A 24848-nucleotide genomic window follows, 5' to 3' on the forward strand; every position below is an offset into this window, starting at 1 on the left:
GGCGGGCAGGTTATAAAGAGACTTGCAAGAAAGACCAAAGAAAAGGGAATTGCAAAAATCCAGATGAGAAGTGACCAGGCTATGAACAAGGATAGCAGTGATGTGGGGAGTGATGTATTCTGGTGTACCTGAATCATCACCAGAACCCTAAAGAGGCCTGCCATTCCACCATCCTTCCACTTCTATCTCAGCTGCCGGCTGTCTCTTACAGTATATGAAGTAGTAATTTATAATTGTTGTTCCATGTGTACTGTGATTTACCTTCTTTAATATTTCATTTTGTCTAAAGATCTGGGGCCTCATGCATAACGTCGTGTGTAGAACTCACACTATAACATGGCGTAAGCATGAAAGTGGGAATGTGCGTACGCACAGAAAAATCCAGATGCAGGAATCTGTGCGTACGCAAACTTCCACGTTCTTCTGCTACATAAATCCCGATCAGTGTGAAAAGTAACGCACATGCACGCGCTTGCTGTCCTGCCCCAGCTCCTCCCAGAATTACGCCTCTTTGAATATGCAAATCAATATAAATAGCCCTAAAGCTCAGCCTTCTGTGAAAAGGCAATGGCAAAAGCACGGGGGAAAATAGAAGAATTTCAGCGAATACCAAGTGGAGGCAAAGAAAAACGCACTATTTGTTGGTTTAAACAGTGATATAAACAAAAAAAGGAAGTTGATCGAGTGACATAGCGTGTCGGATAAACTCGAAAGCTCAAGTTCACAAAGTCACACAGTGCCCAAGATAAAAAAAGAAGTTGTCAGATATTAAAGTCGCCGTGAAAAGCGAGTCGTAGCCCACCGTCTGAGTGTCATATGAAAGCTTATTAGGGTACAGACAAAAAAAAATAGGCACACAGTGGGAAAAGAGCACGAAATGTCAACTTTAATCTCGAAATTTCCACTTTAGTCACGTAGTTTATTTTGTCATTAAAGTAGAACATCATAAACTTCATCTTAAAATCGTTTAATTAACTAGTTTCTCAAATCCCATCGTAACTAAAGTAACACGTTAAATGCTTTGTTTTGTATTTGATCTGCTATGTGCTCTGTGTGTGTGAATCACTACGTGCTTCCCCGCTTTCTCTTTCTCTGACAGGACACAGAATCCATTATATTCATAATATTACAACTCTCTGAATAATTAAAATACTGAGATGTATACTTGATATCTTTTTCATGATGAAAGAAGTTAAAGCATGTTGTTAAAGATGGGAACACGGTGGTGCAGTGATTGTGCGCGACCTTCGATGAAATTATTGCAGCAGTACTGTCTCTTTCAAATGTACTAACCTCCAATTCTTGTCCTTACTTTTCTTTCTCCATGTACCCAATCGCCACACAATCAGCTCTGTAATAGACGTCAAGCCATCTGTAAGCTTAGAACGACGATTTTTCAAAACTTTTAAGGAACATTGAAATATCTTTTTTGTACATGTTTAATTATTCTATCCGTCTGTCCTTTCAGTGTCGCGCCAGCCCAGCAAGAATACAGCACGAGGCAGGATCAATCCGTGAATTTGCTACCGCTGCGGCACAGTGTCCTCACATGTTTAATTATTAACAATACAGATTATTTAAATGAAGTTAAAGTTTTATCTGTATAATATAATCAACATATTTTGCTGCATTTCATCTTAAAAATGATATCATCATCATATGTAAATACGCGCGTTATAAAGTGGCTCAGGTTGTGTAATATTATAACTGTAGTGCAAGTTTACAATGAGGTGATTGTACTTGTAAGTCCAGACAGTTCTATTTGGAGCAGTTGATGGACTGATGGAGTGCGTTTAGAGTTCTTGGGATGAAACTGTTTGTGAATCGCGAGGTCTGTACAGGAAAGGCTCTGAAGCGTTTGTCATATGAGAAGCAGTTCAAATGTGAAGCATGGCTGAGGCAGCGTGTGCTTGATGCTGTATACCGATAATTCTCTTTCCGATCAGCTTCTCAGAGTGGTGCAGTGAGAGTAATGTGGAAAAAGATGATCCGCTGTGGCAACCTCTAACAGGAGCAGCTGAAAGAAGAAGAAGAAGGTGCAGTGAGAGTAACAACGCTAAAGCAAGTATTGGTATTTAGAATAGTTTGGCCATTCCATGGACAATTATATTGTTACTGGTTAATTACAATCAGATGCATTACACTAATAAACAATATGCGGTTACTTTCAATGTATTTATAAAGCCGTGTCAGGAAAGTGGATCTAAGAAAGAAAGGATAACCACACAGGAACAATAGCACTGCTTTGACGCTGGGTGCCGCCAGTCTGCAAAACCGAGCGCAGAACTTGCGTATGACAGGGTATGAGGTACCGTGGAAATGTGTGTGGCTTTACACCAAGTTCAGGTTTTATACATCATGATTTGAACGTGAAAACGTTCTTATGCAAAATTTCTGTGCGTACTCACCGTTTATACATGAGGCCCCTGAAGATCTGAAGACCTTTCATTGCGGCAATAATCCCAAAAAAAAGAGGATATCTGGAAGGGGGCAAATACTTTTTCACAGTACTGTTTATCATACTTTCACGAGCGAGCATTTTGCAAAGACACTTCACAGGTCCCGACAAAAAGGCAGAATTGATTTCTAAACATTTGTCACATTTTAACATTGCAGATGAAGTGACTTGTTCAGGGTGGGCCGAGCTGCGGATGACCCTGAGGAGTTATTTTGTGTATTTATATATCCGTTTAAGCACACTTTACATTTCATCCCAGCATTTGCATGTTGCAGATGGCCCTGGAGACCTTCAGATTCGATATGGCATCTTTCCAAAGTGCACCCCATCCCAGGTTTGGTGGCTGCAGTGACTTGTCCTCAGGTTGACACTGAAGTGACGATATTGTGCTTCTGAGCCCACACACCACCAATACTTAAGCGCAATGAGCTCTTGGCTGAACCTTCACCAATAACAAAGAGCCCTTGAATATTCTTAAAATGTCTACTTTGCTCACAGCAGCCGAGTTAAGAAATTGGCCCAACCGGGCCTCACTTGTTCCCTCAGGACCTTAAAGTCAAGTGCTGGAGGCCTGGCCTTCCTTGAGGCGCTCCTCTCCTAATTTTTCCAATGACTTCACCAGGATGTTATCCTCTGGCTCTTTGCCCCGTATGTCACATCCAACAATGCCAAAGTCATCCAAGTTTGCTTTTCCCATTGTTGTCAGGAGACCTGCCTGACATTTCTAGTATTTATTAGCCGTCTTGGATTTGGTTACCAAAGGGATATCTCAGTGAAATGACAAACACAGACATCTCGACTGTCCACTGGGAAGTGCATATCGGCCTGTGTTAGAGCTTTAAGATATATATTTTTTCTCCCGATAACTTTAAGCAGATTCATTTGTAGTCGTGTACTTGTTCTTTGACTTTTCACTGATCTTCATCCACCTTCAGCAGTGGTGTTTCTGTATTAATGTCTGGTATGGACAGCCCTGCCACTCCTTATACACAAGAATTCACAAACTTGCAGGAGTCATTTCACTTATCAAAATGTTTAGAACGTTCTTTAACTTTGTCTTCTGAAGTCTTTTCCCCCAGTTTCCCCTAATCAAGCAGGAAAGTCAAGTGCTAAATTATCTAAACCACAATCCGTAATTCAACCGTCTTAATTATGCAAATAAAGCCACAGTCAATAACTGAAAGATTGAAAAGAAAACAAATTACTCAAAAGTCAAATCCAAATTCAAAAGACAGAGATGTGCCATTTAGGAGACGCTGAGGACATAAGTCGGAAAAGCACTTCTAAAAAATATTCATTAGAGGGGGAAATCCAATCAAAATCCCTGGCTAAACACAGAATCTTTAAAAAATTAAAAGATGTATTATTCATGAAGAAATGTTCTTAAATAACAATAAAGCTCTGTGGAGCACAAAGGTAACAGGATTTGTCCAAAGCAATAAAAAAATCCAATGCACTCAACAATTCCAATGTGAAATAGTGAAATGTCAAAAATAAAGTAAATCGCTAAGCACAGTAAATTCACAAAAAGCACAAGGACTCAGAACTGCATTTGAAATGAACCACCAGGATCTGTGGAAGTGGATATCGGCCTGTGTTGGAGCTTTAAGATATATATTTTTTTCTCCCGATAACTTTAAGCAGATTCATTTGTAGTCGTGTACTCGTTCTTTGACTTTTCACTGATCTTCATCCACCTTCAGCAATGGTGTTTCTGTATTAATGTCTGGTGTGGACAGCCCTGCCAGTCCTTATACATAAGAATTCAAATACTTCTAGCAGTCATTTAACTTATCAAAATGTTTAGAACATTCTTTAACTTTGTCTTCTGAAGATTTTTTCCCCAGTTTCCCCTACACAAGGATGATCAGAAAAGACAGCACAGAAAGTCAAGTGTTAAATTAACTAAACTCAACCCCTAATTCAGCCATCTTAGTTATGCAAATAAAGTCACAGTCTATTATCAAAAGACTGAAAAGAAATTACCCATACGTCAAATTCAAAAGACGGAGTGTGTCATTACGAGTCCCTGAGCACATAAGTCACAAAACCTCTTCCAAAAATGTTCATTAGAGGGGGAAGTCCCATCAAAATCCCTGGCTAGACACAGAATCTTTAAAAAATTAAAAGATGTATTATTCATGAAGAAATGTTCTTAAATAACAATGAAGCTCCATTGAGCACAAAGGCAACAGGATTTGTCCAAAGCAATAAAAAAATCCAATGCACTCAACAATTCCAATGTGAAATAGCGAAATGTCAAAAATAAAGTAAATCTCTAAGCACATTAAATTCACAGAAAGCACAAGGACTCAGAACTGCATTTGAAATAAACCACCAGGATCTGCAGAAGTGGAAATCGGCCTGTGTTGGAGCTTTAAGATATATCTTTTTCTCCCGATAACTTTAAGCAGATTCATTTGTAGTCGTGCACTCGTTCTTTGACTTTTCACTGATCTTCATCCACCTTCATCAGTGGTTCTTCTGTATTAATTTCTGGTGTTGACAGCCCTGCCAGTCCTTTTACACAAGAATTCAAATACTTCCAGCAGTCATTTAACTTATCAAAATGTTTAGAACATTCTTCAACTTTATCTTCTGAAGATTTTTTTTCCCAGTTTCCCCTACACAAGGACATTCAGAAAAGACAGCACAGAAAGTCAAGTGTTAAATTAACTAAACCCAATCCATAATGCAACCATTTTAATTATGCAAATAAAGTCACAGTCTATAATAAAAAGATTGAAAAGAAAAGAGATTACCCAGAAGTCAAGTCCACATTCAAAAGACAGAGATGGGATAAAATCCTACTTGTGCCCCTAGGAGTCACTGAGCACATAGGTCGCAAAAGCTCTTCCAAAAATGTTCATCAGAGGGGGAAATCCCATCAAAATCCCTGGCTAAACACAGAATCTTTAAAAAATTAAAAGATGTTTTCTTCATAAAGAAATGTTGTTAAATAACAATGAAGCTCTGTGGCGCACAAAGGTAACAAGATTTGCCCAAAGCAATAAAACAATCCAATACACCCAAAAGTTCCAATACAAAATAGCGAAATGTCAAAAATAAAGTAAATCGCTAAGCACATTAAATTCACAAAAAGCACAAGGACTCAGAGCTGCATTTGAAATGAACCACCAGGATCTGCGGAAGACCCTCTGGATTTACAGTTGCTGTTGGTGATTGGTTGGTGGCCCCGCCTCTTGGGGGCCCACCCACAAAACATTTATGTAAATGAAGGCTATGACTGAAAAATCACTGGAAAAGTCATCTAAAGTGACATGGCTTTAAGAAGGCTAGCAAAAACGGGCAGTGCCAACTGTCTGGTACAACTGTGAAGATTTCATTCATGTTATTTTAAAAGAAGTCTGCTGAGTTCCTGTCTGCATTTCTGCTAAACTCCTAGAGCGTTAAATATAAAAATAAAAAAAAGGTTGTATAACATGGTGGACATTTTCTTTTATTATTATTTGTCTGTTTATTCTGGGTGAGGGTGGGGAATTTATTTTATTTTATTTTTTTAAGATTAAAAATTTGATTTTTTTTTCTCTGTGATGAATGTGATTGGCTGCGTTTCTCATATTTTAAAAGTTGTAGTTTTGTTTTACTTAAACATATGATCATCAGTTGTCAAATGCATGTGCATGGGAGACAGTTTAAGGGCTCAGATAACAGTAATTCTCCATCGACCCAGGGGATGGCGCTGTGTTAAAACACTCTCTCTTTTTCTCCTTTTTGATGACATAGACTAAGCTCTTCTTTCAAGATAACCAGCCGTTTGCTTACTGCACAAACACAAGTTACTCCCGGGTTGTCTGACAGCATATCCACTCTTCTACATAAGCCTTACAGCACAACATCTGGATGTTTCTTCAACATTCAACACCATACAGCCTCACATAAAGACTAAGAAACAAAACTGCATGGATGTAAATCCACAGGTTATTTTGGTTATGACATCTCCAATGCCTCATGATTCTATTTTGTACATGAAAGCAGCACACACTTTCTCCCTGAAAAAGGGACACCTGATCCCGAAATGCATAGACTGCTTAACTATAGCGGTTACCTTCCTCAAAATGTATGAAACTCCTGAGGCATCTCTTGGCAGTTTGACAAATGGCTATCTCAAAATAAACACCTTCTAGAATAGCCTTTCCCTTGATAAACTTGCAGTCAGCAGATCTTCTTTGGAGTGGTCCAAGTCCAACCTTTTCGACTGGTCCATTTGTATCTCCTGGTCAGACTCCTTGTCTTATCCCCAGAAACTCCTTGCAAGGATCAGTTTTAGGTCCACTTCTCTTTTCTCTGTACATTCATTCCATAGGCAATGCTATTTCTTCTCATGGCTTTTTCTACCACCTCTTTACAGAACATGCACAGATGTTCCTCTCATTTCTCTCTTACAACCTATAGACTTCATCACAGTTCTCCATCTCTTGGCCATTTCATCATGGATGAATGATCACTGCCTTAAAATTGACCTTTAAAAATCCAGTATCTTGTACTTGCCTTCTGATTCCCCTTCCTCACAGTTTTCTCCATTGAGACCTAGAAATTAAATTCGCCTGAACCCAGACTTGTAAGGCTTCATGGCATAGATTCAACAAGAGATTTTGCTCCATATTGACATGATAGCATCACGCAGTTACTTCAGATTTAACGGCAACATATCCATGATGCAAACCTTCGGTTCCACCACATCCGCTAGGCTGGAATGTGGTTTTCTTCTATCAAGGTGACCAATCAGGGAGTGAGACAATTGTAATGATCAGGATCCAATCAGGGAATAGTTATGGAATAAGCATGAACAAATCAGTGCATGATTTGATAGATAGGTAGATAGATGTGAAAGGCACTATATAACAAATAGATAGATAGATAGATAGATAGATAGATAGAAGTGAAAGGCACTAGATAGATAGATAGATAGTGAAAGGCACTATATAATAGATAGATAGATAGATAGATAGATATGTGAAAGGCACTATATAATAGATAGATAGATAGATAGATATGAAAGGCACTAAATAATAGATAGATAGATAGATAGATAGATAGATAGATAGATAGATAGATAGATAGATAGATAGATAGATAGATAGTGTTGTGAGTGGCTGGGGTGCAGGGCCGTTCTTAGCAGTTTGGGGGCCCTACGTAGTACATAAATGTGCAGACCTCGTATGGGGGTCCGGGGGTGGAAGGTGTTCTAATAAAATGTCCGGAAAAGGCCTTAGATGACCAGCATCATTTGCGTTTTGGGATGGCGCATTTCTACTGCCAGTTGTACTAGACCTCTCGACAAAGTTCAACAAAGCTCCTTTTTGTGAAGCAATAAAAGCTTCTTGAGCTGCTCTTTTCTTCCTTTTAGTACACCCGGAGTCATAGCTTCATTTTGTTCCTGACATTATTCCTACACAGTACCGATCGAGTAACTCAGTAAGTAAATGTACACTTTATTTCAGTTCTTCCGCGTGGACTACGTCGACCAGAATAGATGCGTTACGGAGTGGATAACTAAACTGTAAGTGGTAAACTGTTCCTGTAAACAGAAAATCATAATAGCCTACCAGTACCAAGTATGTAAGCTTACAGGAACCGACGACCAAAGACCAAACCAAGTTTGGTAGGGATTAGCTAATACCGGGCCCCGGAGGTACGAGGATTAGGATGTAGGGCCTATGTGATATATTAGTTTTACGTTTAACTAAAAATCCAAATAATAATATATGATAGTCTCAAAATGCACCATCCGCCACGATCCATGTTGTGCAATGGTTTATCCAGACTGAGCGATCGCTATTTATAAATTCCCAGTCCCATGGCCTTGCCCCTGATTCCCTGCCTGCTGCCCCCTGCTCCTACCCTTCACCTCCGAATTCGACTCAGAGCAATAAAATTTAGGATGAGGAGGGTATCGTGACACACGACGTGAGGGACTGGCACAGACAGCTGCATTGCCAGAGGCATGACAGGGGCCCCAGGCCCACAGCCGACAAAAAAAAAATTGTAAGTCAGGGCTGGGCTGGGGCCCTACGCGGATGCGTAGTTCGTGTATGCCTGAGAACGTCCCTGGGGGGGGTGGTACCCAGCCGGGATGCCTGGAATGTCCGGAAGAAGTATTATGTCTCATCCAGACCACAAGGGGCCGCTGCCCTGGTTGGTATGAGAAAGTTCATTGGGAGGCACCTGGAGCACGTCTGGCTGAAACATAAAAGAGGCTACCTCCCTCCTTTCGTCGGCTGGAGTCAGGTGGAAGTGTACATAGATCTGAGGAGAGGAGTGGAGGCGGTGATGAGAGGCATTGTGAAAGGGTACTTGGTGCTGGGGGACTTGTAAATAGGAGAATATGTGCAATAAACGTGTGTGTGGTTTGAAACCATCGGTGTCTGCCTGTCTGTGTCCGGGCTGCTCTCCACAATAGATAGATTTGAAAGGCACTATATAACAGATAGATAGATAGATAATAATAATAATAATACATTTTATTTATATAGCGCCTTTCCCATGCTCAAGGCACTTACAGAACATAAGAAAGAACGGCAGGGTATACAGTATATAGCATAGTACAAAGCAAATTAATAAATAAGAAGATTAAGACAGTAAACTCAGAGAAAGCCTAACAGACAACAGAACTGATGGTCTAGCACACACACACAGGTTACATGAGCATCTTGACAGAGAGGTAAACTGAGAGAAGGGGAATGAAGTCAAATTGAGCTAAAAGCCTTCCTGAACAGATGAGTTTTAAGTTGTTTTTTAAAAGAATTCATGGAGTCAGCTGACCTGATTAATTTCGTAGGTCATTCCAGAGTCTGGGCGCTATACAGCTGAAGGCCCTGTCACCCATGGAGTGAAGATTAGTGTGGGGCACAACAAGATTGCCAGAATCAGAGGACCTTAGTGGACGGGCAGGCACATAGTGATGGAGAAGGTCACTGATGTAGTTTGGCGAGGTTATTTAAGGCTTTGTAGGTTATTAGTAGGATTTTATATTCGATTCTGTAAGACACAGGGAGCCAGTGAAGACGGAGCAGGATGGGTGTGATGTGCTCGCTGCTGCTGGTTCGAGTAAGAACTCTTGCAGCTGAGTTTTGAATAAGCTGGAGCTGTGATATAAGATTAGAACGGGCACCTGCCAGCAGCGAGTTACAATAATCTATGCGGGATGTGATAAAAGCATGGACAAGTTTCTCAGCATTAGAAAAGGAAAGGAAGGAGCGAACACGAGATATGTTACAGAGGTGAAAGTAGGAAAGTTTCTTAATGTGATTTATGTGAGTGGAGTAAGAAAGGGAGGAATCAAAAATGACACCAAGATTCTTTGCAGTAGAGGCAGGTCTGATGAGATCACCACCAAGATGGACTGGGAAGGAGCTCATTTTATTAAGTTGCATTTTAGTCCCAATTTGCAGGAGTTCAGTTTTGTTGCAGTTTAATTTCAAAGAGTTCTGCTCCATCCAGGTTTTAATTTCACTAAGGCAGGTTGTGAGCTGAGAAAGCTCTGAGGAAGTTCCACTTTTAACATTGAAGTAGAGTTGAGTATCATCTGCATAAAAATGATAGCCCAGTCCATAGCTACGAATAATATGGCCAAGGGGAGCATATAAATACAGAAGAGAAGAGGGCCAAGGACAGAGCCCTGAGGAACTCCTTGTGTGACTGGCGCGAGCTGGATCTGCTGTTACCAAGACTAACAAACTCTTGCCTATCAGTCAGATAGGACTTGAACCACTGGAGGGCAGTGCCAGAGATACCCAGCATGTTCTCCATTCTAGACAGTAGAATGTCATGTCTGACAGTGTCAAATGCTGCACTGAGGTCTAACAGAATTAATATGCTGGTTTGTCCAGAGTCTGCTGCCATAAGCAGATCGTTGGTTACCCGTAGCAGAGCAGTTTCACAGCTGTGCTGCACCCTGAAACCAGACTGAAAGGGTTCCATCAAATTATTAGACGATAAGTAATTGGTGAGCTGGGAAGCTACAACACGCTCAAGAGCTTTTGACAGGAAAGGTAAGTGGGAAATAGGCCGGAAATTGTTAAGATTGTCAGCATCAAGACCAGACTTTTTAACATTGGGGTTACAGAAGCGATTTTAAAAGTGAGCGGCACAGAGCCAGTGTCAAGGGATGAGTTTATTATTGTTGTAACAGTCGGGATTATGGCTTGAAGGCAGGATTTAAGTAGTGTGCTGGGGATCGGGTCCAGTATACAAGTAGTTGGCCTCATCTTACAAAGCAGGTCATTAACAAACGCAGATGTGACTGGTGAGAACTTAGAGAAGGAGCTGGATGGAGTGGGAAAACAGGGAGAGATATAAACAGATGATGTATTTACGTTAGTTGAATTATTTAGATCTTTAATTTTGTTACGGAAAAGTGGAGGAAATCCTCACAGACTTCAGTAGAAGAGGTAGTTGGGCCAGATGCAGGTTCGAGTAGTTTATTAACTACAGAAAACAAAACCCTTGGGTTATCGTGGCCACTTTCTATTATTCTGCCATAGTGGGTGTTCTTAGCAGCAGTTAGTGCTTCTCTGTAAGCTCTTTGGTGGTCAGAGAAAGCCTGGATGTGCACAGTGAGGCCAGTCTTACGTGACATTCTCTCAAGGCGTCGGCCAGCTGCTTTCATAGATCGCAATTCTGAGTTATACCAAGGAGCTGAACGTTTAAAGAAAACCTCTTTATGTTTTAAAGGAGCTGTTTTATCTAATGCTGAATGAAGGGCTGAGTTATAGTGGTCAACGAGATTATCTAGTGTTGACGGAATAGGTGCAGACAGTAAAAGATCAGAAATGGATCCAGAAAGGATAGAGGGACAGATATTTTTAAGGTTTCTGTAAGAAATTTGTCGTTTACAGGTAAGAGGAGGTAAAGGCAGTGAGACAGTAAAAAATACTGCTTTATGGTCAGAGAGTCCCAAATCAGTGCTGTAAATATTGGCAACAGATAGTCCAGAAGTGCAGATCAGATCCAATATATGACCACCAGAGTGGGTGGGAAAATCAACATGTTGTGTCAAGTCAAAACAGTCCAGTAAGGATAGGAATTCATTTCTCAGTTTAGATGTAGTAATGTCAATATGGATGTTGAAATCACCAAGAAGGATAATTCTCTGAGAGTAAGAGCTTAGGTGGGTTAAAAGTTCAATCAGATCAGATAAGAAGGATGCATTGTATTTTGGGGGACGATAAAGAACAATGAGTGAGACAGGACCTGTTTCCGTTATTAGTTTAAGAGCCAGGCACTCAAAAGACAGTGGACAGTCAATTGGGATTCGTTTGATATTTAAGTCTGCTCTGATAATTACCGCTAGCCCGCCTCCTTGTCTAGAGCTGCGAGGTTCTGTATGGAAAGTGAAACCAGGTGGAGTCGCCTCCGTGAGAGACGTCAATTCGTTTGGTTTTTGCCAAGTCTCCGTTAAACACAGTATATCAAGTTTGGTGTCAGTGATGAGTTCTGACAGCACCAATGCTTTGCCATTAAGAGATCTTGAGTTAAACAGAGCAATGTTAGTCAATGAGGCATCTTTTGCACAGAGCTGTGATCAGGGTTTATTTCCACAGAATGTAAATTTGGCACACTGACACTTGTATTTCCAGAGCCATGAGAAGGAATGCTTATTCCTGAGCAAATGCTGCCGGTTGTCTTTTCATTCGCACCCCGGCGGTGGCGGCGACCTGACCCGCGATGTATATATTTCGGGCGCTGTAAAATACCGGCGTCTTTTAGGATGTTCCAATCAGACCATTTGCTCTGGACAAACTGTTTAATAAGAAGGAGTTTGTCATGAGAGTATTTTAGCATGATACTTGGCAATACTTATCTGAAAAGCAGTGGAGAAGCAGCACAGCATAGCGGAACCATTTGGATTAGATGAGATGAACGGCGATAGCAAAGCAGCAGAAAGCATAGCAGGAGGAGGTAGCAGGATTTGCAGGTTCCAATACACAGCCACAAACAATAACGCTTGATAATTTCATGCGTGATCGCCCCGGAGCCATAAGCCAGGTTAATATGAGCATCAGATCAGATCCCAGTCGTACAGTACTGTAAAATGAATCGGGAGCAGATCAGCATAGCGAATATAATCACGGAGAAAGATTATCCCGAGGTCATAGATCGCCAGGTACAAAGAAATGTTCGTAGGTCTCGTCCCGCGATCCACAGACTCAGCTGTTCCCAGTCAAAGTAGAGTCCATAAAATCTGTAAATATTAAGCCAAATCCATGCAATTCAGGTCGGCTGTATCCACGAACTATACGTACAATAAAAGAAATAAAACAAGCGTGAGAAAGTGTAGAATAAAGGCGAATTTTGCGAAAAGTGTTGTTAACAGGGAGGAGCGGCAGCAACTTGCGTGCGCCAGCGTCCCCATCACCTGTATTGTCAGTCTAGATAGATAGATAGATAGATAGATAGATAGATAGATAGATAGATAGATAGATAGATAGATAGATAGATAGATGTGAAAGGCACTATATAACAGATAGATAGATAGATAGATAGATAGATAGATAGATAGATAGATAGATAGATAGATAGATAGATAGATAGATAGATAGATAGATATATAAAGAGAGTTGTCAAATGAGCGTGTCTAAGAAATAATTCAGTCCTTAGTAAAACGGGATGCTATATATATTTGCTTATTTGTTTGTTTTTGATACTCATTTTATAGCGCCTGCCACTGGAGCGGCCACCAGCCGTATCCTTGAAAGAGGCAGCGGGAGTCAGCCGAGGACTGGCGTGCAGCTCCTCGCCCGTTGTTTTATTTTAGGACGGTGTGCGTCATGCGGTTTGACATGAAACAGGAAGGTCACCTGACAGCTGAGGTCTGCTTGCTTTCGTTTTGAAAGCACGCAGAGAGACAAACCGCGTTGTCAAGCAGATGCAGCAGCAGCAGCAGAAGACGAACCCGCAAATGCTGACACATCACTTCGGTTCTCACCTGCGGTTTGATTCTTTTGGTTTACATGTGTCAGACAATGGAAAGTTTAGTGCTTTCGTTTTGTTTTCACACACTCCACTGAAAGCTCCTACTGTACGGTCCGCGTTAGTTTCTCAGTCTGCACAGGTTTTCCTTCTCTTCGGTCTGCAGGATTTCACCGTGACTGTGTTTCATAAAAACTTTTACGACTGTGCCATCCAACAGCCTTTATGGTTTTGTCTTAATACTCACTTCGAAAGGCGCTACAAAGAAGTCGCCCTGGGTGTTTTATAAAGAACTAGTGAAACAAAATAAAATTCTTTTTTTTCGAATTTCTAGAACATAGCAAATCAATTTGTAAACTTTCGAATCAAACCACGATCAAGGTTGTAACTCCATTAGTGTGACAGCATAGGGTTACAAAAGGACAGACATTAGCATTTTATTTTTACACCAATCGGCCACAACATTCAAACCCCTGCCAGATGAGATGACTACAATCGGTTATTATAAAATCGATTGACGACACACAGACGTTGACAATGATTCTTAACTAACTGTAAAATCGTGTCACTTTTCTCATTAGGTTCTCTCAGAAAAGGACAACATACTTTTTTGAAGAACTTCCTTTTTCCCTTCTAAAATCTCACTCACTAACATTCTACTAGAAATTACCAACAACAGGAATGCCAATCAACATCAATATAAATTGAACTTGTTACTGAACATACAAATACACAACAATTATTTCCCTTAAAATGACACCATTAGGCAGAAAGGTGAAGTGTTAGGAAGCATATGGACTAGCGGGGAGTGGAACCATTTTTAGGCTCCCAAAAGACCTAAGTGTTTCTAGAAAGAAATTTAGATCTGTAACAGCCTCAGTCTATACAGTAAATAACCATAAATGACTTGTAAAATGATCTGAAAATGACTCTTGCATACAATAACATAGGCCATGTCCAGGTTTTCTTAATGCATTCGTTTCATGCTAGGTTGTCTATTTTTTAATTTTAATCAGCAACAGACTCCATATAGCAAATCACCATGAACAGATCTGATTGGTGAATTACCAATGGCTCCTCCTTCCGCTGCTCATTTGAATATGCAATGCCAGCTTGTTCTGGGTATGACTCAGCGCTGATGTCATCCCATAGTCTGCTCCGTTACATAATCATTTGTTGAACCCCAGTCTATCTATTCTGTCAGACACATATGGAGATTCGACAGTTTATTTCAATTATTTATGATAGTATGACTCAATAAAACGCCATCGTTCACGTTGTGAATGATGTTGAACCCTTCAATTAATTTAATATTTTTGATCTCTGACTTTAATCTCCATCCATTATCCAAATCGCTATATCCTAAATACAGGGTCATGGGGTTTGCTGGAGCCAATCCCAGCTAACACAGGGCGCAAGACAGGAAACAAACCCCGGGCAGGGCGCCAGCTCATCGCAGGGTGCACACACACACGGGACATAGAATCGCCAATGCACCTAACCTGCATGTCTTTGGACTGTGGGAGGAAACCCAGAGCAGACACGGGGAGATCATGCAAACTCCATGCAGGGAGGACCTGGGTCTCCTAACTGCGAGGCAGCATCGCTATCCACTGCGCCACCGTGCCACCCTGACTTTAATCTCATTTGAGGAAACGCAATCATTAACTCTTAAACAGGACAGAATGAATCAGGTCGTGATTTTCTGATGGGCACCGATGTGATTCGCAGATTACTTTTAATGTGGGCAGGATGACAATCAGCACCTCCAGCTCGTGGGACATGGGACTCTCCTAGAAAGCGGTGGCAGGGAGGGTCTCTGGTGATTAATGGAGAGGAGTTACCCCGGATGGAGTCAGCAGCAACCTTTATTTCGTATGGCTCATTTTCAGACTGAAACTTTAGCTCGAAGTGCTTTACTATAGAAGTAAAGGCTAAAAAAAGGGCCTAAATAAATAAATAAACAGACACTTTGCATACCTCGTTTACTACGCGACTGAGATGCTTTCCTATTAGCAGCAAGCAACAGCTTTATATAGATTACCACTTCAAACACGTTGTCACTCATCGGTTTTAATCTTTTTTTAGAGTTCACACTTATCTAAGTGCTAAGCGCCATTATATATTTAAGATGTATTTCCTAGTTCGTCGTTCATTCGGATTCATCATGTATCAAGAGCTTTGCAAAATCACGAAGATCGTCACAGCGGAACTTGGCAGTCGCAGCGGTGCAAGCGGTGGGCACACTCTGCAAAAGAGCTGGGGGGAGGGGCGGTTCTAAGAGAATCAGCTACTGACTCGACACATATGCCCATGCTCACCAACCCCCATTATATTCTTAGAAATGACTTGATCACACATAATGATGCCCACCGCCCTCCACCACAAGCAGAGCGCACACTGACGCAACTTCAGATGGTTGCTCAGCTTGGCAATTGCAGCAAACCTACTGTATAAAGGCCGCCAGCTCCAATCACAGGAAGTCACCAATGCGGCGACAGTGACACTGACAGTAAAAAAAACAAAAAAAAACGAGCAAGAACATCAAAGTAGCAGGAATAAGTCAAAAATAAAAAGAAAGAGATGTGGAGGGTTTGCTTTTACAGTTACGCGACAGAGGCGGGCGGGAATATCTGAGCTAAAGGGAATCTGCAGGCAGCGCGATGGTGTGAATAAATAAAAGTAAAAAAAGAAATAAACAAATAAATAAAAATCAAGTTCAAAGTCAAGCACACAACCACACAACGACGCCTTTCGCAACTAACATTATTATTGACTGCTCTTATCTGTAACATTGTGGCAGCAAAAGTTTCAATTTGCTTCAATCGTCTTTGTTGGCGCAGAATGCGTTTTTTTTTCTGTACACATCAACAGTGCTGCAGATTTAAACACTTAAAAGTGCGGCTTCCGCCAGTTAAAAGGCGCCATAACAGCATGAACGGCTATGGTTGCTTGTTTTTTTTTTAACTTTTTAAATTTATTTATCTGCTTGTTTTGGTTTGTTACTAACGCGTTGCCTGCAGGTTCCCTTTTGCTCAGATATTCTCCTCCAGCTCTGTCACGTACTTAAAAAGCAAACCCTGTACAGCAATCTCGTTTCCAGTTAAGGGGTTTGTGTCAGTGCCAGAGCACCACTGGATTAAGAAAGAAAGAAAAGAAAGAAAGAAAGAAAGAAAGAAAGAAAGAAAGAAAGAAAGAAAGAAAAAGCACGATGCAATATTTGCAAACAATACTTCATCTTATGGTCACTGGAAGCCTGCAGCGCTGGTTGTTTATGACTCATCCGCACGGGCGGCTCCCCAGTCCATTACAAGACTCACTCACTTAGTTGTAGAGATGTGGGAGGAAAACCGGAGTACGCTCTGAAAAATCTGTTGTATATTCAGACAGTACAAACAGCACGTAATCTTCTTTACCACAATCCTCTTTAATGCTCAACTTCAAACACCCTCCACGATCCTATCCACCCTTCTCCTCCACTCCTCCATGCCTACTGCCCTGTACTGCACACAGCAGGACCCCGGAGAGGAAAATAATGAAAGGCATCTATCTGTTTCTGTTATGCCACACAGACGTACCCAGTCTGAACCTGTTAGACGGAGTGAAAGAGTTAGAAAACCACCTCTATGGGCAAATGATTACCAGATGTAAATGACAATAATAGTTGGTTTCAGAGGAATGCAGAATGTATTTTTATATGTTTTCTCAATGTAAAAATCTTGTGTGCTGATTGGGATGATTTAGTTCAAGTTCTGTTAGTTTACAAAATGTAATGTGTTACAAGCTTTACTTACTATAGGGGAACATGTGGTGTTCCTGCTGTGTGCAGTACAGGGCAGTAGGCATGGAGGAGTGGAGGAGAAGGGTGGAGAGGATCGTGGACGGGGTTTTGAAGTTGAGCATTTAAGAGGATTGTGGTAAAGATTACGTGCTGTTTGTAGTGTCTGAATATACAACAAAATCCTTGTTGTTTAGTGACATTGTTATGCTTGTTTAGTAAATTGTGTGGTTCCTCGTTGAACGTTTGCTTGACAAAAGAACAATTTCATTCTGGAACGGATTCTTTGCAAATGAAGTTGATTCTCTGTGTTTTAGAAAACTTCCTTATATGGAAAAAAAAATCTAATGCATGGTAGCCCACGTAGCAGGGCACTAACAGATTAAGAAAATGTGATCTTCGTCGGCGCTGGTATTGTACGAAGAAAAGACTCCTTTTAAAATCTTATCCGTATTTCACAAATCTGCTACCAACTGTTCATGTAAGGTATGAAACCCGTTGCAGATCTAAATAAATCGAGTTTTTTTTTACATTATTATTTCGGAAACCTTCATGTGGATGGGACTTTTGTGAACAAAAATATTTCCCCGCTAGTATTGCTCTGAAGAACTGACCTGGAACATTTAAGAGTGTCCTGGATGGAAAGCAGACAGTCGCTCACGGGGAAAACCTACAAACTACACAAAGATAACGCCCGGCTGTGGTATAGTGGACATATCTGCAGTTATTGTCAAAGACTGCCTGAGTTCAGCCCTGTCCGAACCTTCAACTACCAGATGAAGCTGATCTCCATAATTCTCAGTGACAGTACGGCATTTGCATCATTTAGTTTTCTAACACCAGTAGCCTATTATTATCCATCCATTTTCTAACCCGTTGAATCCGAACACAGGGTCACGGGGGTCTGCTGGAGCCAATCCCAGCCAACACAGGGCACAAGGCACGAACCAATCCCGGGCAGGGCGCCAACCCACGGCAGGACACACACACACCCACACCCACACCCACTAGGGACAATTTAGCTTTGCCAATCCACCTAACCTGTATGTCTTTGGACAGTGAGAGGAAACCCACGCTGACACGGGGAAGCGAACCCAGGTCTCCTAACTGTCTCCTATTATTATTATTATTATTATTATTATTATTATTATTATTATTATTACAGTTGTTGCAACTACCGAAAAAGAGACAACCAAAAAAAAGCAATATAACTCCCTACTAATCACCACCCCCATACACCCTTTACCGTAAGTGACGGAGATCCGAGCTATTGCCGCCGCATATGCCCCTTAGGGATCGGCGCCCACGCGATAAACGCCGTTTTGGCGCCAGCGCGAGGTAGACGCCCATAGTCCGGTGCGTACTTGGCCTGTGCTCAGAGCTTGCTCTGGTTACAACAGATGAAGGAAGCCTGAACTTAGCCTGTTATTATATGCAGCAAGAGACCTTTTAATATCAGCAAATCATGGGGATTTTACAAATCAGTAATCATCTAGTCAGGGTTATTTATACAGCCTGTTATGGATCTAGACAAATAAAGATTCTTTCTGGAACTTTCAGTGGATATTCCTTTTGGGAACTAAAAATGGTTCCCCCACGGCAACGCACCGAAAAAAAAAACAAACAATCTGGCGGTCGTCCGTTATTTGATCTGTTCACTATACGGGGATGTCTGTATCAGTCAAATCATCTACGATGCTCAGTGAAAACAAAACGCGTTTAAATATCGAGAAAAGAAACCGAGAAAATACCAAACGGAAACAGAGATTGAATAAACAAACGAAAGAATGAGAGAGGTGGAGAGGAGCGGGTCATAGAAGTTACTGGCAGGGCCGACCCTAGAAAGCAGCAGCCGTATTATCCTGATGTGCCCAATGAAATCCTTACCTGCCTCTCTAACCATTGACTGATTCATTCATTCATTCATTAAATATGTACTCAGATAGATAGATAGATAGATAGATAGATAGATAGATAGATAGATAGATAGATAGATAGATAGATAGATAGATAGATAGATAGATAGATAGATAGATAGATAGATAGATAGATAGATAGATAGATAGATAGATAGATAGATAGATAGATATTGTTATCCGTTCTAGCAACTTCATTTTAATTTAAATCAAACTGAGCCCACTCCAATTATGGGGGTTGGCCCACACATCCCGCAACATCACTGGAAAGTGCGGAGCCTGAGACTACTGTCCTAGTTGGCTCGAAGTGATGGTTCTGCATGGGCATAGACTTAAAAAAAATAAATGAAAATAAAAAGTACCGAATAATATGAAAATTAAGGAGCCTGAGGTGAAAGGGCAGGAATGAAGAAGCAGCATAAAAGCACAACAAGCTAAGGGAGAGATACAGACAGACAGACACACCCGAACAACAAAGACATTTCTCTCCTCCAAAATGAACATCTTAAGTTCTCAACTTCCTGTGTCAGCTTAGGGAGGGCTTCTTACACTCGGACTGGAAGCCGATCCATGGTGGAACACATACATATGTACACTCTTAAAAAGTTCTTTTGGGCGATGCCATAGGGAAAAACATTCATCTACAAGAAGGATCCAGAAAGAAGCAAGCATTTAGATCTGTAACAGGCTCTGTAGTGAATGACGGAGAAGAGATTATAGTAGATTTGTGAAATACTGATGGGTTTTGCATAAATCCAGGTTTTCTTAATCTGTCAGTGTCCTTCAGCCCATATATAAAAGTTTTTTTTTTTTTAGAATTTCTTAAGGGTGGCCTATAAGGACTTCAGATTTTTTAATATATTAGGAAATTTGTTAAAGCACAAAGAACCAACTTCATATGCAAAGAACCCTTCCCATAAAGAAATAGTTGAGGAACCACACTACCCAGTAAACACATATTATTCCATTAATTAAGAGTGTACACATCAATGGACACAAACAAACGAGAAATTTAAAGACTTAAACCAACTTAACACGCAAGTGTTTGGAATGTTGGAAAAAAAAATCTTTAGGCAGTCATCGGCAGAGGAGGCAAAGTCAGTGGGCGAGAATTGACTTCTGTCTGTCTGGTGAAGCAGCGCTAATCACTGCCATCCCTCAGTAACACCAGCCTTTTGAAAACAGATTTAAAAAGGCAGACATCGGAACAGATGAGTGTAAAATAAATCACGCAGGGCAACTAGGTCACTAAATCTGTCCCCTTTCGTTTCCTATTTTTTACTAGTTTGTAAACCAAGACCGCTTCGCCCAGAATGCCTCATTGCTGATCGAAACAGTTTTAACACGCATACGTCTCCACTGTAATGTTTTTTTGTTTATTTTTTTTTTAGGGTGTGTGTGTGTGTGTTTGGGGTGTTATAGTATTTACATTTTTCTTGTGCTCCTGTAAAGTTTTGATTTCCTCTGTATCTGTATAGGGTGGTCCAGGTCTAATTGTGCAATTTTCATTACGCTATAACTTATTAAGTTTCTTACATAGAAAATCACCCGAAAAATCCCGGACCATCGAGCAGTGTGCGAACTGACGACATGAAGAATCGTTTTTGCGACCACCCTGTATATTATATAGTGCCTTTTCTATCTATATATGTTACGTATGTATATGTTACATAAGGAATTTCCTCTTCTATCTGTCTGTTATATAGTGCTTTTGATTATCTATCTATTATATAGTGCCTTTCACATCGACCAATTTATGTACTACCTGGAATAACAGAGTCGTGCTGCAGAGACTACCTGTACGGGGGCGTGGTCGCCGTTCAATGCGATAACGTATTGACACACGTGACAGAACAGACGCGCTGTTCTTTCAGTAATGAAGACGAGAGCTCTAGGAACCAGATGTGTTTGGTGGGGCTAAGCTATGTGGTAATGGACCCTGAAGACCACAAGGAAAATTTGTACATATGCTGTGGGCCAAACTGGAAAGATCTGCATAGGAAAAAACGGTGAGCAGAGGAAGCAGTTTGGATGCGTGGGTTCAATACCAAAACGAGACATGGTAAGGGCCAAGGAGAAAGAGGACTGGGGGCCAGCGATTTATTAAATCAGTGTATTTGACACATGGACACTGGGAAAGGAAGTGAGAGGAATATGAAATCTGAATATGGAAGGGGACAGGGAGACTCAAGCAAGAAGAATATAAGATGAATTAATGAAACTTATGAATAGCAGGCACACAGAATTTGCCAAGAAGTGAAAGGAGAATGTCAATTGATTATTAGATGGTGCCTTCCTCGTGTAGACCACCATACACATTTACAAAAACAATACGCTCTTTAATTATGTTTAGGATTCTTTGTACTGGTGCCTATCTTGGCAGTATGCACATGGGCACAGAGAATCTTGGGGACGCAGCACACCACATGGTATACTCACTCCCTCAGAGGGCTACTTATCCTTACGTTTGAGTCTTTAAGCTTTGAGAGGAACATTCAAATGCCACCGAGAGAACATGCAGAGTCCACAGAGACAGAGTCAAGGCGAGCTTGGGACAGTTAGAATTTATTTTATATAGCGCCTCTCACCGAGCACATCTTCACAACGAATTTTATGAAACAAAGTAAAAAAACAAATGTACATTTGATTTTTTTTTAAACTAGGTTGTTAAAGCTCCCTAATGTCCATGAAAGGAGAAAGTCGAAGAAGAAAATGCAGAGATACACGGTTGAAAGTATCTCATCTGAAAACTCTAAAAGAACAAGGAACGATAATAAACGTAGAGCCAGACATCCAGCTATGGACACAGACAGAAGGAAAAGGTGGACCTCCCGACCAGCCCGTCGTAGACTCTCATTGACATGGTGTCAGCTCTGACACAAAGAAGACAGTCGGTGCTGCCAAAAGACTCGAGGGCTCTCAACAGGACTTCAGCGCTGTCGAGACACATTGACAACAGATACAGTGAAACAAGCGACCCTCGGTAATAAGACAATGGTGACCCCGCAGTGCGCTATATATACGATCAAGTCATACATCGTTTGGTGTTTTTTTAAAGAGCACTCCTTAGCCTATACAGGCTCTGCTGAACAAAAGTAAGGAAATGTGAGCAAAACGTTTGTGCCAAGTAAAAGACACACGCGCGCGCGCGAGCACACACACCCACACTAAAACTGGGATAGCCATATGAGTTGTTAAGAATAATGTCAACTTACCGTTACTTTGTTCTGTCTTTTCGTTTCCAGGGAGGAGATGCCTTTGATTGCCCGGATGGATGTGTCCGTCAAGTTCCTCTTTTTTTTCGCAAAGTTCGGGCGGGAGCCAAGCGTTCACCCAATGACAAAGTTATGAAGCAGTAAAAATAAAACACTGTGTGTATATAACAGGACGACACTCCCAAATCAGTCATCTGGCGTACATGACACTGGTGGACCTATCCGAATTTTTACTACAGGAAGAGGGCAGTGCAAAAAAAAACAGGTGGACCAAAGGGCGTGAAGCAGCCCCCTCCAGTGGGCTAAAAGGAAAATCACATACAGTTTGAGGATCAGGCTGGGTGTGTCCGACTGCTGAGTTCTGTCCATCTCCTCCACACTCCACACTCACAGAAAAGCCGATCCGTTTAAACGACTGTGGAGCGTTTAAAAGGTGCAGGCAAACCAGTGAGTCCCGTGATGATATGCGTGTAGAACGAAGGGGTTATAAGAAAGAGCTGACCTGCTGAGGCACAATTCTCGAAAAGCAGATAGTCTTTTGGCCGGCCGTGTAAGGCCAAGCACTTTAATCAGTTGTAGCACTGATACTGTATAAAGCTGCTTTGACATCTTTCGGATCATCGCTCGTTAAGTCCGTGTCAAAAAAAAAAAAGTCACAGTCACGTGACGACGCGCGGCTTTTCATGACGTCACCCGATTAAAAACTTTTCGAGCGCTTTGCCAGGATTCAGCTTAGATGAAGCGCGAGACATTTCGATAGCTAACCTCATTTCTTTCAGGCAATAATAATAAAAAAAAATTGTCAGTTCAAGCAACCTCAGTGCCATGTGAGAGGGTCTGCTCCAGAGAGAGAGACAGAGACAGGGCTGGATTAACCATTAAGCAAAAGAAGTATTTTGAGCATCAACAGAAGGGGGGAGGGAGCGAGGGAAGACCACAGAAACATTTTCCATTTCCGGGTATACCGGATCAATAATATAATGCAAAACTGCAATTGGTGCAGCTGAAGCACGCTCCACAAAAAAGGGGCTCCCACAATAAACTAAAAAATACCACTATTTGCCAAAGAGTACACGACAAGTGTTTCGTCAGGTGTACGCCCTTTTGCATCGCCTTACGGGTAACCACCCAGATAATCAGATTGCGATCCAGATAAAGATAAGAATAAAATAAAAAGAATAAAATATGAAATAGCGTGATGTGTAAGTCACAGACTTGCTCAGATTTCCAAAATAATAAAACAGCTGCTTTTATGCCAGCTTCGGTAGTCCTTTATTCTTCAGACAGATCTTGACCACTTAAGGAGGGACGCTCCCCCTCAGGTTCAGATGCTGGTGCGCTGCTGTGTCATTTCCTCCTCGATACTCTCACGGCGCACCACTGTTTGAAAAGCGCTGCCATACAGGAGAACCATATTTGGTTTCCAAAAGACTTACCCACATGATCATTCCAGAGAGAGAGCCTTTATTTATAGACCTGTAACAGGCTCCATATGTCACTAACCAAGAAGAGATGGCAACAGATTTGGGAAATACCGGTGGGTCAGGAGTTTCAAAAGAGCCTTGCTGCATATGTGTGTAAGCCAGCCTAAGTGCACGTGTTCTTATTCTGTTAGTGTCCAGCTAGGTAGTCTACCATAAATTAAAGGTTTCAGAAATAGTTTTTATTTATTTATTCATCCATCCATTATCCAACCCGCTATATCCTAACTACAGGGTCACAGGGTCTGCTGAAGCCAATCTCAACCAACACAGGGCGCAAGGCAGCAAACAAACCTGGGGCAGGGCACACACACACACACACTAGGGACAATTTAGGATCGCCAATGCACCTAACCTGCATGTCTTTGGATTGTGGGAGGAAACCCACTCAACCATGGGGAGAACATGCAAACTCCACGCAGGGAGGACCCAGGAAGCAAACCCGGGTCTCCTTACTGTGAGGCAGCAGCGCTAACATTGTGCCACCATGCCACCCTTATTTATTTATTTATTTTAAAGTATTCTACAGATTAGTAAGTTTTTCAAACCACAAAGGACAAACTTCATATGCAAAGAACCTGTCCCAGAATGAAATAGTGCTTTATCAAGCAATGGTTCTACAACCCAGTATAGAACCATAACATACCAGGATTTTTAAGAGTACAGGGCAGGGTCACAGGACAGCTGGGACCTTTCCCAGCAGGCATCAGGTATAAGGCAGGACCAACCATGGTCAAAGGTGCCAGTCAGTCACAGGGCAAATACACACAGACACACACACACACACTCACACTTACAAATCCTGCTTCTTTGATGGTTCCTCACTGGGTTTGTATGGTTCCTATTGCTTGACAAAGAACTATATTATTATGTGAAAAGACCCTTACATATAAAGGTGGAATTTTAGGCTTTCAAAAGGTTCCTAATATGTGGATGAAACAGAAATGTTCAATGACAGGTAGGTGACCAAGTAGGCAACTGACCAATCAAGAAAACAGCTTGCTACAGATCAAAATAAATAAAGAGTCATTCTGGAACTTTCTGGATGGTCCTTTAGGGAAACAA

At 41.4% G+C, this 24848-nt stretch overlaps 1 protein-coding gene across 3 annotated transcripts in view; it reads right to left on the reverse strand.

The window, feature by feature from the left end:
* Window positions 1-22934, reverse strand: part of LOC120515200 (V-set domain-containing T-cell activation inhibitor 1-like) — a 62265-nt gene extending 39331 nt beyond the window's left edge. Inside the window, exon 1 of one of the 3 annotated variants that reach the window (XM_039735964.1) lies at window positions 22303-22933. The gene's annotated coding sequence lies outside the window, so the exon portion shown is untranslated. Of the gene's footprint in view, window positions 1-22302 lie in introns of all 3 variants that reach the window. The other 2 variants (XM_039735957.1, XM_039735973.1) reach the window with 2 other exon arrangements.
* Window positions 22935-24848: the final 1914 nt, after the last annotated feature.

The sequence above is a fragment of the Polypterus senegalus genome, chromosome 1, assembly GCF_016835505.1.
Source record: "Polypterus senegalus isolate Bchr_013 chromosome 1, ASM1683550v1, whole genome shotgun sequence".
In the NCBI taxonomy this organism is placed as follows: Eukaryota; Metazoa; Chordata; class Cladistia; order Polypteriformes; family Polypteridae; genus Polypterus; species Polypterus senegalus.